Source organism: Oncorhynchus keta, chromosome 21, assembly GCF_023373465.1.
Source record: "Oncorhynchus keta strain PuntledgeMale-10-30-2019 chromosome 21, Oket_V2, whole genome shotgun sequence".
Lineage (NCBI taxonomy): Eukaryota > Metazoa > Chordata > Actinopteri > Salmoniformes > Salmonidae > Oncorhynchus > Oncorhynchus keta.
Genome location: NC_068441.1, coordinates 3,520,600 through 3,536,229, shown reverse-complemented (window position 1 = coordinate 3,536,229; position 15,630 = coordinate 3,520,600). Strand labels below are relative to the sequence as shown.

Sequence of the window (15,630 nt, the reverse complement as noted above, 5' to 3'; positions counted from 1 at the left end):
CAATGGTGGAACACACTCCCTCACGACGCCAGGACAGCGGAGTCAATCACCACCTTCCGGAGACACCTGAAACCCCACCTCTTTAAGGAATACCTAGGATAGGATAAAGTAATCCTTCTCACCCCCCTTAAAAGATTTAGATGCACTATTGTAAAGTGGCTGTTCCACTGGATGTCATAAGGTGAATGCACCAATTTGTAAGTCGCTCTGGATAAGAGCGTCTGCTAAATGACTTAAATGTAAATGTAAATGTAATACCCTTCCTGCAGGCTCATCCTGTTATGACCCTCCAGCATGACAATGACACCTGCCATACTGCTCGTTCTGTGTGTGATTTCCTGCAAGACACAAATGTCATTGTTCTGCCATTGCCCGGATCTCAATCCCATTGAGCACCTCTGGAACCTGTTGGAGGGTGAGGGATCTCAGTTGTTTAATCTTATTATGTTCATACAAATATTTACACATGTTAAGTTTGCTGAAAATAAACGCAGTTGACAGTGAGAAGACGTTTCTTTTTCTGCAGAGTTTATGTTTGTAAACTTACAGTACAATTAAAAAGTACCTTTACGATTGAGTGTTCATATAGCTGTACCATGATATTTACACTGCTACTGAGTAAACCTCCAATTGTTCTCTACTACTCGCTAAAACTTCCCCCCATCCCAAGTTGGGTTGTTGATAGAGGAAATTATAGTTGAAATGATTAATTATGTATACATTATTGATTAGAACCATTTATACTAATACTATTATGTTATGGTATGAAAAGTATGAGTTCTTGGTTGAGCTGTTACTGAAAATGTAAGCAGAACGAATTAATTGTCTGTGCCTCTTGGGAAGTGTAAGGGGGAGAGATGATATAGCTTTTCAGACAAGATAAGAATATGTGTGGGTTATGTTCCATTGGTGGAAGAAAAGTATATCTTTTAGACAGATTGGAATGTCTGGTTTATGAGGGGAGTAGAACGCATCTCCGGACCTAAACAAAAAACAACGGGGCTATCGTGGGAAACTGATGATGTCATTTTGAGTTCATAACCTGTGGAAATCTGTGTATGTAGTTAGTACTCTCTGGAATTAAACGCTCTTACCTGACTTATAAGACTGGTCTCGATCTACTTCATGCATAATTAATGAACTTACACCTCATTAATGAATTAGAAACGAGTGCGAATTTGGTTTTGGCTGTAAAACAATAAGGAATTTAGAAATTCCTCTATCAGTTGTCCTCCTAGTGACTGGCAGACCTCCCCTGCCAACCCGAATCCCAGAGCCCCCCCAGAGACTGGTACCCATCCTTTGAAAAGAGCACACAAGATCACCTACAGAACAGAAGCAGATCAACAGCCAAAAGCATTTCCAACACACTCACTTCAATTAAACTTTATATAGTTATAGAAAATATATTTATAGACTGTATATAAACAATTGTTACATATCTTATTTTATTTCCACAATTAATGAACAATATGCATAATAATGTAGGCCCTTCTAACGAAGGATTGTTACCTATCAGGATTGACATGACAAAAATTTAATTTTCACCAAACAATTATTATTTTGGCAAATAATTGTGATTCATCCTATACTGTCCTTAACATTATTGCCCTATAAGAACAGGTGTAGGTTACAAACACACACTCTCCCCACCCACCCACCCCTCCCTCACAAACATACACAAGCTCAGATGTTCAACAGTTGTTCCAACCCCGAGCCCAACTCAAGAGAAGACTTGATGTGTGAATGCGAATACAGTTGTAGCTGTTTGAGAAGGCATGCCAAATTGGGGAGATTTGATTAACCAATGTCTAGTCCTAGCTGATGGAGCTTGGATACACCCCTTTCACCCGAAACACACACACGCTGGTCTCCCGTTGTGACCATTTTCCCAAGCACCTCTGAGCAGTCAGACCATTCTGTTTTTTTGTCCCACCAGGGCCACAATAATTTCCCCACTCGATTGTCTGAGTGTGACCCCCTCCCCGTGAGTTATTGCAGCTAGTGTTGCCGGCACGGCCACTACCTGGGTGGGGGTACTCCACCAGAATTCCCACCAGCTAGGTAAAAGGTTGCCAAGGTTCTTATTAGCAGCTTTGAGAGATTCCTTGTATATTATGCTCACCTATCAAGGTGCTTTGGCTTTGTTGGACCAACCCTGCCAGACAGGCTTAGACTCTTGAGGGGGCGGTGCTGCTTTAGTGTGCCTCTGACCATGTTTGTCTTTCTGTCTTGGCTACATATAGGCTACTTGCAGTAGGCCCATAAAACAAATAAGGACTCTTCCTTAGTGTGTGGGACACTCGGGTGGGTGTCTAGGATATAGGGTTGGAGACTGTTCCATCATGATAAGACAATACATAAATAAATAAACTGTATTTGTAATTTATTTTAAAATGTATATCCCATATCTGCACAAAGTTGAAAACTCTCTGTCACAACTCATGCTCGCAGACACACATTGGCTCTGGCTTTTGCAACCATTTTCACAAACACAAACCTCTCTTCCATCACAACCCCGCTCCCCCCACATATACACCCATATATACCGACATGCTGTGCGTTCTATGTCCTCTGTTTGCTGTGTTTTAAAAAACATATATCTCTACCATGTTAATTCCTGCCTTATTTCAGGCTTTTGAGTACTTTTGTCTTCCATTTCCAGTTTATTTCTTTATCCATTGTTGTATTTTATTATTTCCTGTTTGTCACACCCTGACCTTAGAGCTTTTTGTGTCTCTATTTTGGTTTGGTCAGGGTGTGATTTGGGTGGGCATTCTATGTTCATTTTCTATGTTTTGTATTTCTTTGTGTTGGGCCGGGTGTCGTTCTCAATCAGAGGCAGCTGTCTATCATTGTCTCTGATTGAGAAACATACTTTTTCACACCTGTGTTTTGTGGGTAGTTGTTTTCTGTTTTGTGTCTGCACCAGACAGAACTGTTTCGTTTTGTGCCATTTTGTTACTTTGTCTCAGTGTTCAGTTTAAATACATTATCATGAACACGTACCACGCTGCGCTTTGGTCCACTCCTTCTTCAGACAACGACAAGCGTTACACTGTTATTCATTGCAACCAGTATTTGCAGAGTGCATACTACTCACATCCCCTCTCCTCGCCTCCTTCTCAAAACCCATTGAATGAGAAAGCCAGAGATCCTGACCTTCTCCAATGGGTTTTGAGAATGAGGCAAGGAGAGAGGACACAAGGACTATGCAATTGAGACTCTCCCCCTTTCTCTATCTCAATCTCTCACTATCCTATGTGAACAGAAACCATAAACCAAAGGTTTGGTACACAAATGGTTTTATCTATCAAACTTCAGTGACAATCTTAATGCTGATCGATTGCAGTCCATCCAGTGTCTTAAAGGCAGGGCTACATGATTCATTAGTAATTAGTGAAGCACTCACTAAATTGGTGTGCACTAGTGCTCCTTCTTCACTAAACTATGAGATCACCTCACTGTACCTTAAAAAAAACAAGCTAGTTCAAGACTCACAGTGCAGTGAATGAGGTAGGCCTATGACCATAGTTGTGGAATGGGATCTTAATTTTGTTTTAGCTGTAGCTCTGTAATACTGGGTTGCATTATTTTAATCACTGGTAATGCAGTGGGCCAGGGCTGATGGCTCCTGCGTCAAGGGTATCGCTAAAGGAAATTAAATGGCCTGTTACATCCTGGACATGGAAGGCTGCCTGCCTGTCTGTCTGGCTGCTATTCGTTTAAGGTTCTGGCACTGTGCCCAGATGGTGCAATAAGTCTAATGGTGAAACTGGCAGTCACACCAATGTCTCTGTATTCATCTTCCATAAAAGCACACCACAGCTGGGGCACTGGCTACTATATCAAGCGCAGAAGAACATGTAGGGCCTCTCAACCAATTATTAAATGGAGGCAATATATTTTAGTTATTATCCATGTGCTATTATCAATACATTGATAAAGATCAATATGCAGTCTGTGAGTTCCTTTATGATGATTTGGTAGATGACATGACACCCCCTATGTGTCCATAACCCTAACCCTAACCCTAACACAAATAAAACTTCATTTAAATTGGTTAAGTCTGAGCCAAATGACAAAAAACTGTCTTTAAATTGAATCAAATTCATACATCAAAACTATGAAATAACACATATGGAATCATGTAGTCACCAAAAAAAGTGTTAAACAAATCAAAAAATATGTTATATTTGACTTTCTTCATAGTAGCCACCCTTTGCCATGATGACAGCTTTGCACACGCTCGGCATTCCCTCAACCAGCTTCATGAGGTAGTCAGCTGGAATGCATTTCAATGAATAGATGTGCCTTGTTAAAAGTGAATTTATGGAATCTATTTCCTTCTTAATGCGTTTGAGCCAATCAGTTGTGTTGTGACAAGATAGAAGATACAGAAGATATATACAGAAGATAGGCCTATTTGGTAAAACACCAAGTCCATATTATCTCAAGAAAAGCTCAAATAAGCTAAGAGAAACGACAGTCCATCATTACTTTAAACAGCATGGATACCATAGCATTCTGCAGAGATACGCCATTCCATCTGGTTTGCGCTTGTTGGGACTATCATTTGTTTTTCAACACGACAATGACCCTACACACCCCCAGGCTGTGTAAGGGCTATTTGACCAAGAAGGAGAGTGATGGAGGGCTGCATCGGCTGACCTCCACAATCACCCGACCTCAACCCAATTGGGATGGTTTTGGAAGAGTTGGAGCGCAGAGTGAAGGAAAAGCAGCCAACAAGTGCTTTGCATATGTGAGAACTCCTTCAGGACTGTTGGAAAAGCATTCCAGGTGAAGCTGGTTGAGAGAATATCAAGAGTGTGCAAAGCTGTCATCCATGTAGCTTACCCCACCCTCCCTCCGGCATCTTAAATAATTCACTAGGTGCATATTACCTGCATGAAAGAAAGAAAGAAAGAGAGAGACAGTATAGCTTTTTTTCCTCTAGCAGAGTTTACTGTAGCGTCACGGCCGCTGCCTGGACAAACTTCCTGACTGCTCTGCTGCAACAGAGCCAACCCTGGGAGATTGGCACCCCCTTTTCCCGCTTCACACACCTCACTGCACTCTGGTCCTGTATAGAGGCAGCGTTGTCGGGAGGAGAGAGCAGCACATACGGCCAGATTCTCTGAGCCCCTGCATTGTACCAGGCTCAGTGTCTGCAAGGCACGTCGCTCCTCCCTGCCTATCGATTCTCCCAGCTTTTACGCCTTCCTTACTCTCCCTCTCCATTCCAACCCTCCAACCTCCATTTCACCCTTCATATAATTTTCAAAGCTCAGCATTCCCCTCTGCGTGTACTGGAGAGAGAAAAAAATGACAGAGAGGAGGAGGAGGAGCAGAGTACAGAGTGCGCCATAAAAAAAGCCCGACCACCCAATTGATGACAAGTAGGATTTTTATTGAGTATCTCTTCAGCCAATGAGGCTGCAGTGCCGGGAAATACAGCAGTGAAACAGCACATAGCTCTGATGCTGGTGCTGATTTGCAGTGTGAGAGAATGTTAATGTGCGTGTGTGTTTCTTTTCATTTCCCCCACTGATTAACTCAGCAGCACAGGCCCTACCACAACTCTTGTGTGTGTGTGTGTGTGTGTGTGTGTGTATGTGTGAGAGAGTGTGTGTGAAGAGGGCTTTTGGGAAGAGATCCCCAGGGGTGACTGCAGGGACTGAGCAGTTACAATAGGCTTATATTTTTTCATAGGGGGTAAACCAAAAACGATTCATCTTCCAGATAATACTTTTTTCCCCTTCTTCTAAGACCATATCTCAAGTGTCCTGCAGGTGCAACAGAGAGAAGTCCCTCTGTCTCTCGTTTTCAGGAGACGGCAGCTCTCTCCGATACAGGTAATGTGCACTTTCTTACTATATGTACATGTTTGATGATCAGTGATGAATGCAGTGGTCTTGTATAATTTAGTCACGGCCATACCATGCCTCATTACAGTGGCTATCTAGAGGACTGCGGTGGGAGAAGGAAAGGCTCAGAGTAATTATAGCAGACGATAATATCTTCCCCAGTTGTAAATTCCTATGGATTTAATGCACAGAGAGACACTTCAGGGAAAGGGAAGCTGCCAGAGAGGAACTTTCTCTCTCAGCATTGTGCCAAGTCCTCGTGCGTAGCTTCACACTGTGCTGCAGTATCATCTTACATAATAGTGGAAAATGTGTGTGAAAGAGTCAAACTTGGGATGGGGATATTCACGTTAGAAAACATTGAAACAACATAGTTCACACCTTATGGATTCAATCCACTTCAGGTATGCTGATTAAACTGTAACCAGAGTGTTCGGTGGAGTGTGTTTTAGTCACAACTCAATGCTTTTCAAATGCCTTTTCAACATTGTTGCAATAAAACTGCTTTACCCGAGAGAAAATGACAAACAACCAATTCAGGTTCTATTAATCCATTGATATCAAGTTGCTATAAGATTGACATAATGTTGATACAATTCTGTTTAGATTGCTATCCTAACAGTTGGAGAACATGGAAGGTAGATAGTTGATCAAATGAGATTATGGCAGCAGTTTATTTATTCGTCCTGAGAGGAACAGCCCTGTTCCTGTATACGTACAATACAATGCTTGGAGAGGCGCATGCAATGTCAATTCTGCTGAACAAGCTATTCTGGAAGGGCCCATGCACTGAACAGCTGCTACACTGTACCATCATGGTTTAAAAGTTATCGGAACTGTCAAAGCTCGGTTTCTCATACCAAATCAACCACATTGGCCCATTCCACCATGTGTAGCTTGTACCTGTAGGCGTTGCAGCATCACTGCCTATGTTGACTGCGTATTCCACAAAAGCATTAATTTTCTTGGGCTGATTTCAAAGTCTTCCGCATCAGCATTACTCTGAAGGGCGTTGTTTGTAAGGTGAAGTGGAACTCAGTGAAAATGCAGCAGTTTATAGATCTCATACCTGATAATAATATACAGTATAATATATGTCATTGAGCAGTCACTTTTGTCCAAAGCGACTATGTCATACGTGCATACATTTTATGTACGGGTGGTCCCGGGAATTGAACCCACTATCCTGGCATTGAAAGCGCCATGGTCTACCAACTGAGCTGAGCAATTCCATATTCCTTATAAGCATACCTTGGTCATGAGTCATAAGCATAAGGATAGAACATATATATAACAAATCAAGATTAAGATGATTGTATTGAAAGGTACCAACATCCACAGTGAGAAGTGAATATGTTTCCAAGATGCTATGGTGCTGTTGTGTTATCAGGTGATGTTCAGGCCTGTCGGTCCTCAGAGGCACTATGTGTACAGGACTGCCTGGACAGAGACTATCCTGGTTTAGATGCAGAGGAGTCCACCTCCTCTTGGCACAGCAGAGGTGTTTCAGAGGAGCCACAGCCACACGCACACATAGTGGAATAGTGCCGAGTTGGCCACGTCGTGAGGGAGGATACTGAGATACGTACCAGTGCCGATGGTGATAAGACCACTCGTTTATAAATCAATGAGATGGAGTCAGGATTATTTTGGGTTGGTGGGGTAAGAGGGAGAGAAAAGTTTGGGGTTTAACTGGATTAAAATGGATGAACTTCAAAAGGGAAGATGCAACATTATAGTAAGGCCTGTAATTCAACTATATTTTTTGCAAGTTGAGGTCAATTGTTGTTTCTTTCCCACTAAACATACAAATATACGGTAATAAATATTCCTGTATCTCCACAGTAGAACCTAAAAGGGTTATTCCGCTGTCCCCATAGGATAAAAAAACACTTTTTGGTTCCATGTAGAACCCTTATGGGTTCCATGTAGTTGGAACCCAAAAAGGTTATGGAACCCAAAAGGGTTAAACCTGGAAGCAAAAAGGGTAAAATTACTTCAAATAAAATAAAATGACGTCAAATCACGTTATATCTAACATAGCTTTGATTGGACCGATCATGTCAACATCATACCGCTAGACAAGCGGTCATCATCATTAAATCACGTCGACAATCTACAGGCAAATCCTTTTCAAATGAGAAATTATTGATCAAACGTATCGGTTAACATAAACATTATACAAGAAGTTGGAAATCGCAAATTCAACAATGAGTGGTTTTGAAGAAATCAGTGGCTAACTGCAAGCTTTGCAAAGCAATCCGTATTTTGCTTCCCTGCCTGCTATTCTGTGGAGAGGGTGTGTGGTCCAAGCCTGGGTTTAAGGTTCTCTTTTCCAAGCTTAAAATAATAAACATTCACATGCAACACCATGAGACAGAAAAGTTTGAATACATTCTCCCCCACTCAAAACAACTGGAAACTCGGGAATTTGGAAATCTCAGACTTCAGTGAGCTCCACTGGGAAAATACGTTTTGAACGGTCATCCAGCTAGGAAGTCGGGAACTCGGGGCACTTTCTAGAGCTCCAACCGGAAGGTCACTGACGTCATGATTCAACCTTTTTTTCAGAGTTCCCAGTTGTCTTGAAAGCACCATAAATCCAGAGAATGCTAGACACTGATGACAAAGTTTGATGACAAAATTTACCCACAACAATGACCACCATGCCACCTTCCTGTTCAAGTGAGCACAGCACTGAGAGTCCAATAATGCATTGTATGCTGTTGCATAAATTATGTAATATGCTAAGGAGACATGTATACTGTAGCTAAGAAAGTGTATGTTGTGTAGTAAGCTGTTAGTAGCCCATGTGCCTCACCCTAATAATTTGGTCCCTTTCCCCCTCATAACTTAGCCTACTGTCCTGACTTGGTGGTGAAATGTCACCTTCGAACATTGCAAGAGCTTTCGTTGTCTGCTTATATGTCCCCTTTATTTATCCTACGGTTCTGACTTGGTGGTGTACAGGGAGAATACTGTAAGAATGGCCCATGTTCCGAATTCTGTCACTGTATATTTCAAAAGTGCTCAACAAATAGTTATACTGTATTGACTACGTCCGTCCTAGCTCTATGTCTTAATCAAAATTACTCTTATTGTTCCCTTATGCCATTGTTTGTCCATCTCAATCGTCAGTAGAAACCCAGTCAGCCATATATATCAGCTATGTTTTTTTAAAAGGCAGCAAATGAGGCTGAATGAACTGTTTCACTGCCAGACAAGGCTCCGCTGATAGCCAGGTGTAGTGGTGGTAAGGATTCACTCCATGGTGCTGAAAAGAAAGCTCTGCTGTTGGGACAACTTTATGTATGCCCTAACAGTTTGTGTGCACCGATTGTCACTGTCATAGTGCAATTCAGGTATTGTTAAGTACTGTGCTGTGGATTTGATGGCATGCATACAAAATGTTTTTGAGTCACATGCTAAAAGATTTACATGCTAAAATCAACACTGAAAAGCCTTGACACATGTTTCTGAGCTCCTCTCTCTCTCTCTCTCCAGGAGAGATGTTTTGTATGTTTTAGAGGAGTCTGCTTGATGGCTCATGAAATGGAATTGTGTAGTGCCCTATAATCCTTTTTGGGTGGAATTGGGATCCTCTCAAACAGTGACGGGTGCATCCATGTGTGTCTGTATGACTCTGATAGGCAATATAATGGTAAATCGGTGTTTATGTGTTGTGGTTTTGGAGGATAGTGATACAGTAGGATGTTCAGTGTCAGTGGGGTGTCTCATCAGATTGCCTTGCTTAATAAGTGGGAACAAAACGAAATTCTAAAATTATATTTCCCAGAAGACGCTGCATCCTTAATGAGACATCTGGTGCACAGTGGGATGAGACTGATGATGTTTTCAATTGTGAGTCTGAAAACTATATATTTTAGCCTGTGAAGTCTTCATGTGCCCATGGTAGACATTTCTGTAGCACTTTCTAGAAAGTACATACGTACTGTGTTTTCTAATGTGCTCAAATTCTTGAAAGAACATGACCCCATGACCCTCTTACACATGATAAACCAATTTAAGGCAACAATGTTTTTGTAAACCTGAAGCAGGTTTTGGACATATGCATTGGCCTATTCTCAGTGGTGTAAAGTACTTAAGTAAAAATACTTTAATGTACTACTTAAGTCGTTTCTTGGGGTATCAGTACTTTACTATTTATATTTTTGACTACTTTTACTTCACTACATTCCTAAATAAAATAATGTACTTTTTACTCCATATATTTTCCCTGACACCCAAAAGTACTCGTTACATTTTGAATTATTAGCAGGACTGGAAAATGGTCCAATGCACTCACTTATAAAGACACATCCCTGGTCATCCCTACTGCCTCCCTCCGATCTGGCGGACTCATTAAGCGCAATGCTTCATTTGTAAATTATGTCTGAGGGTTCATCCGATAACATTGAGGAGCTTACCAAATCATTAATAAGTATATATTACCTCGTACCCCGAGTATATAGCCAAGTTATTGTTACTCGCTGTATATTTATTCCTTGTGTTTTTATCTTTCTAAAAAAAAAAGTATTTCTGCATTGTTGAGAAGGGCCCATAAGTAAGCATTTCATTGTTAGTATACACATATACATGTTATGAAGCATGTGACAAATACAGTTTGATTGATTGATTGATCACATTGAATTTTGTTGTTCAATTGACGTGGAAACAACGTTGATTCAGCTCGTTTTTGCCCAATGGATGGACTTCCCTCTGAAAGTTGCTGTGTCGCTGTCTATGTATCATGTGATACTCTCACGAACACATCTGTTGTACATGTTTGCTCTAGGACGGTGATAAGCATCACAAGACTTGTCTGAAGGTAGCCCGGTACCAGTTTTAAAAAAAAATCAATGGAAGTCTACTGTATATGGAAGTGGTTTAAATACAGTACCAGTCAAAAGTTTGGACACGCCTACTCATTCAAGGGTTTTTCTTTATGTTTACTATTTTATATGATAATAGTGAAGACATCAAATAACACATATGGGATCATGGAGTAACCAACAAATTCTTTAAAAATATCAAAATATAATTTTAGATTCTTCAAAGTAGCTACCCTTTGACAGCTTTCAAACGATCGGCATTCTCTCAACCAGCTTAACCTGGAATGCTTTTCCAACAGTCTTGAAGGAGTTCCCAAACATGCTGAGCACTTGTTGGCTGCTTTTCCTTCACTCTGCAGTCCAACTGTCATGACTTCTGCCGAAGTCGGTCCCTCTCCTTATTCGGGCGGTGTTCGGCGTCACCGGCCTTATAGCCACCGCTGATCCACTTTTCATTATCCATTTGTTTTGTCTTTGTTTTACACACCTGATTTCAATCCCACAATTACTTGTTCATTATTTAACCCTCTGTTCCCATGTTTTTTTGTGAGTGATTGTTTATTGTATTTTCGGTCTGTCATGGTGTATTTGTTACTTTGTATATTTGATATTTTGATTAAAAGTATGTTGATTACTCATATCTACTGTCCTGCACCTGACTCTCTACACCAGCTACACATAGGATCCATTACACCAACTCATCCCAAACCATCTCAATTGGGTTGAGGTCGGGTGATTGTGGAGGCCAGGTCATCCGATGCAGCACTCCATCACTCTCCTTTATGGTCAAATAGCCCTTACACAGCCTGGTAGTGTGTTGTCCTGTTGAAAAAACAAATGATAGTCCCATTAAGCGCAAACCAGATGAGATGGCGTATCTCTGCAGAATGCTGTGGTAGCCATGCTGGTTAAGTGTGCCTTGAATTCTAAATAAATCACAGACTGCACCCACCACCAAAGGACCAAGCAGTGTGGTAACGGGTAGCAGCAGCGATCTCAGGACTCCTGGACATGGGAGGAGATTCCGGACAGCAAGGGACCTTGGGCACAGGCTGGAGAGTATCGCCGCCCCAACGCAGAGCTGGAGGCAGCGAAAGCCGAGAGGCGGTGGTATGAGGAGGCAGCACGGCAGCGCGGTTGGAAGCCAGAGAGGCAGCCCCAAATATTTATTGGGGGGTGGCACACAGGGAGTGTGGCTAAGTCAGGTAGGAGACCTGAGCCAACTCCCTGTGCTTACCGTGGAGAGAGAGGCACCGAGCAGTTATGCCGTGAGGCGCACGGTGTCCCCGGTGCGGTACATAGCAGTGCCTTGTATTGGCCAGGCTAGAGTGGGCATCGAGCCAGGTGCCATGAAGCCGGCTCAGCGCATCTGGTCTCCAGTGCGTCTCCTCGGGCCGGGGTGCATGGCACCAGCCCTACGCATGGTGTTCCTGGTTCGCCAGCACAGCCCAGTGTGGGCTATTCCACCTCGCCGCACTGGCCTGGGTACGGGGAGCATTCAGCCAGGTAGGGTTGGGTAGGCTCGGTGCTCAAGGCCTCCAGTGAGTCTTCACGGTCCGGTCTATCCGTTGCCACCTCCACGCACCAGCCCTCCGGTGACAGCCCCTCGCACCAGGCCGTCTCCTCCCTACAGGTGCTCCCACCTGCCCAGCGCTGCCAGAGTCTCCCGTCTGTCCTGAGCTGCCAGAGTCTCCCATCTGTCCTGAGCTGCCAGAGTCGCCCGTCTGTCAGGAGCTGCCAGAGTCGCCCGTCTGTCAGGAGCTGCCAGAGTCGCCCGTCTGTCAGGAGCTGCCAGAGTCGCCCGTCTGTCAGGAGCTGCCAGAGTCGCCCGTCTGTCAGGAGCTGCCAGAGTCGCCCGTCTGTCAGGAGCTGCCAGAGTCGCCCGTCTGTCCTGAGCTGCCAGAGTCGCTCGTCTGTCAGGAGCTGCCAGAGTCGCCCATCTGTCAGGAGTTGCCAGAGTCCAAAATGGACTCGTTGTTTAAAAAAAAAAAAATTCAATACAAATTAAAAGCTGAAATGTCTTGAGTATTCAACTGCTTTGCTATGGCAAGCAAATAAGTTCAGGAGTAAAAATGTGCTCAACAAGTCACATAAAAAAGTTGCATGGACTCACTCTGTGTGCAATAATAGTGTTTAGCATATTAATTATGACTACCTCATGTCTGTACTCAATTATCTGTAAGGTCCCTCAGTCGATGACAAAATTTACCCAAATTTACCCACTGGATTTTTGTTTTAGATTCCGTCTCTCACAGTTGAAGTGTACCTATGATAAAAAGTACAGACCTCTACATGCTTTGTAAGTAGGAAAACCTGCAAAATCGGAAGTGTATCAAATACTTTTTCTCCCCACTGTATAGTGTAATCTGGGGCAAATTAATATGTTTGATGAGAGCCTGGACAGTGACTGTGTAGGCCTGCGTCTCTTATCCCCTCTGTGTTTGTTTTCCTAACTGTTAGAGCCATACACTGCCTATGTTGTATGTTGTATGATAGCAGAGTTAGAAGCTAAATAGATGAGAGAGGAGGATGTATACCTGAGTATTCTCATAGCTGAGTTAAGTCCACATCAGCACGAACTCTGCTGATTTAGGTGGGCTACTATTGCAGAAAGGGCTTCCCCCTCCTTGTCCTTTACCATTATATGATTTGGTGCATGCATGAGGGGGAGGGGGGTAATATCTCATTAAAGTTTCATCAATGATGTGTGAAACCATGATTAAATGATTGAGCAATGCGTGCAGCCGTGTAAAAGGACAAAGTGCAATCGAAAACGGTATCATATAACATTGACCCTCTTCTGATACATAAAAGGACAGTTCAACACTACCGTTCCCTACGGCTCAGAAACCAGACCTTCTCTTCCAGACTGGTGCATCACTACAATGTGAGTACAAAGCAGTAACGGTGCGTGTGTAAAATCACTGGGAAGCCAGACAGAAAAGCCATATTACAACCCGTGTTGTGATAATTGCATTGTTTGCTCTATAAACTGTTAGTTCATATGCCCTGTGACCGTGATGTATAGGCATACAGTCGGAGACAATAAGGAGACACAGTAGCAGAATAAATTCAACCACACCTTTGTTTCAGCACAAAACCGGAGAGCAGCCAGTGAAGTCCACAAAACATACTGCGTATGACAAACAGTTACATGACCTAGAGCATGACCTAGAGCATGAACAACTATTGATTTAGAACCACAGAGTTACCGCAAGTCACAAAGAAAACATGATCTGCCTCCATTTCAACGTCAACATTTCAACATCATCAAATCATCTCTGCTTAGTCTAATACAGTGACAACTAAGGGGATACCAAAAACAATTTAGTCCAATCAACGTCAGCCAAATATGTGGCAGTCCATGGTTTTGATTTCTGTGTGTGTGTGTGAGTGCGTGCAAGTAGAAAAAAACTTAAATACTTCCCCTACTTTCATCCACTCTTTCATGTTGATGAAACAGTCTATCACTCTGTCACACAGTAGGCCTACTCTCTTTTATTTTTTGTTGCCCTAGAATTCCTGGCTAAAATGTTTGCTCGCTAGCCTAACTTCATTTCATGGGCAACGTTAGATAGTTAACATTAGCCTTCTACGTCTAGCTACATATTGAACTTCCATCCTCTCAGGCCAGGAGCACAATAATGTATGAATTAATGGTTAGATCAGAATCGCCATTATAACCATTGGCCAGCATGGAGAATTAAGTAAAACCACGAAGTCCAAATCCTTATCTCCATCCATGTCTAATTTAGGAAAGGGACAATTTTTGCTAGCTAGCTAGCCACCGGAGGACAACAACACAACTACATGCCACAATTCAAGTTATTTGTCAATGACAAATGCGTTCATTGCGATTTGATTTGATGCCAAATCCAAAATGGCTTTCCTTTTTTTGGTGCGCCAGGACCATTCACAGTTTAGCCCAACCAGTTAAGCTCAATGCTGATTGGCTATTGTGTTTTTATTGTTTTATACTTTTTTTAATCAAAAGGAGGCCAATTGCTCACTGGTTTCCCTTGCACGGAATGCTACGGGCGGTAACAATGTCATTGGACACATGAATGACCTGACAGCATCAGATAGATGGCAAACACATACAAGGACAGAGTGGAGTTGTTTCGCTCGCTCGCATGCTTCCTCCGGTGAGATACATTCAACCTCTTGTAAATTTAAGGAAAATTATGAAACAGAGACAAAAGATAAATTATTATTTTTGTGTGTATTATTATGGGGGACCTGGTTTAGCAGATCTCAGAATAGCACCATCATACATCATCTCTTCAAATTATTTAGTGAGATTGAGAATGTATCCATTCTATATTGAATGTTGTTGAGAAAATGTACAATGTCCTGAACAGGGACAGCTTGAAGAGACAGTGAGAATATTCTGCTTCTACGAGGGAATGCTGAGAATCAGCCTTCCTTAATGATGCCAATGTCTCTTCCACTCTCGTCCTACTGGTGAGCCTTGGGGATCTGCTGAAGTAGAAAATAAAATATGCCTTTTTTTATTGACACATCTCAGGTTATGGAACATGATCATCACATTTCCTTTTTGGTCCTAAATTTTGTTTGGTTTATATAAGTTCCTAAGACATGATTCAGGCCCCCTGCTGATGATGTAACTGCTGATGCAGGTGCCTTGTTTTGCAACATTAGAGGATTCTGTCTAATGGTTCTCCAGTAACCTTAGAAATACCAACAAATCACATTAAAACACTTACATTTTCAAATCTATTAAAATCTGCACTGAAATTGTTGAGAGGGCAGAGAAAATGGGGTGCAACAAGATCGGTTAATTTGTCAGTGAACTTGTGTCCCTTATGGATGGCCTATCCCTCAGTGCTCAGTCAAGCTGCCCCAGATCCGTTGAATGGGGCAACACGCTCTGCTCTCTGTGTAGGTTGATGAATTAAGACTGAGCT

General features: G+C 42.4%; 1 protein-coding gene across 2 annotated transcripts in view; it reads left to right on the top strand.

The window, feature by feature from the left end:
- The first annotated feature begins 5,485 nt into the window (after nucleotides 1-5,485).
- The window catches only part of LOC118399949 (synaptotagmin-2-like), a 67,323-nt gene continuing 57,178 nt past the window's right edge, over nucleotides 5,486-15,630 (top strand). Inside the window, exon 1 of one of the 2 annotated variants that reach the window (XM_035796187.2) lies at nucleotides 5,486-5,858. The gene's annotated coding sequence lies outside the window, so the exon portion shown is untranslated. The remainder of the gene's footprint in view (nucleotides 5,859-15,630) is intronic. The other variant, XM_052473232.1, reaches the window with a different exon arrangement.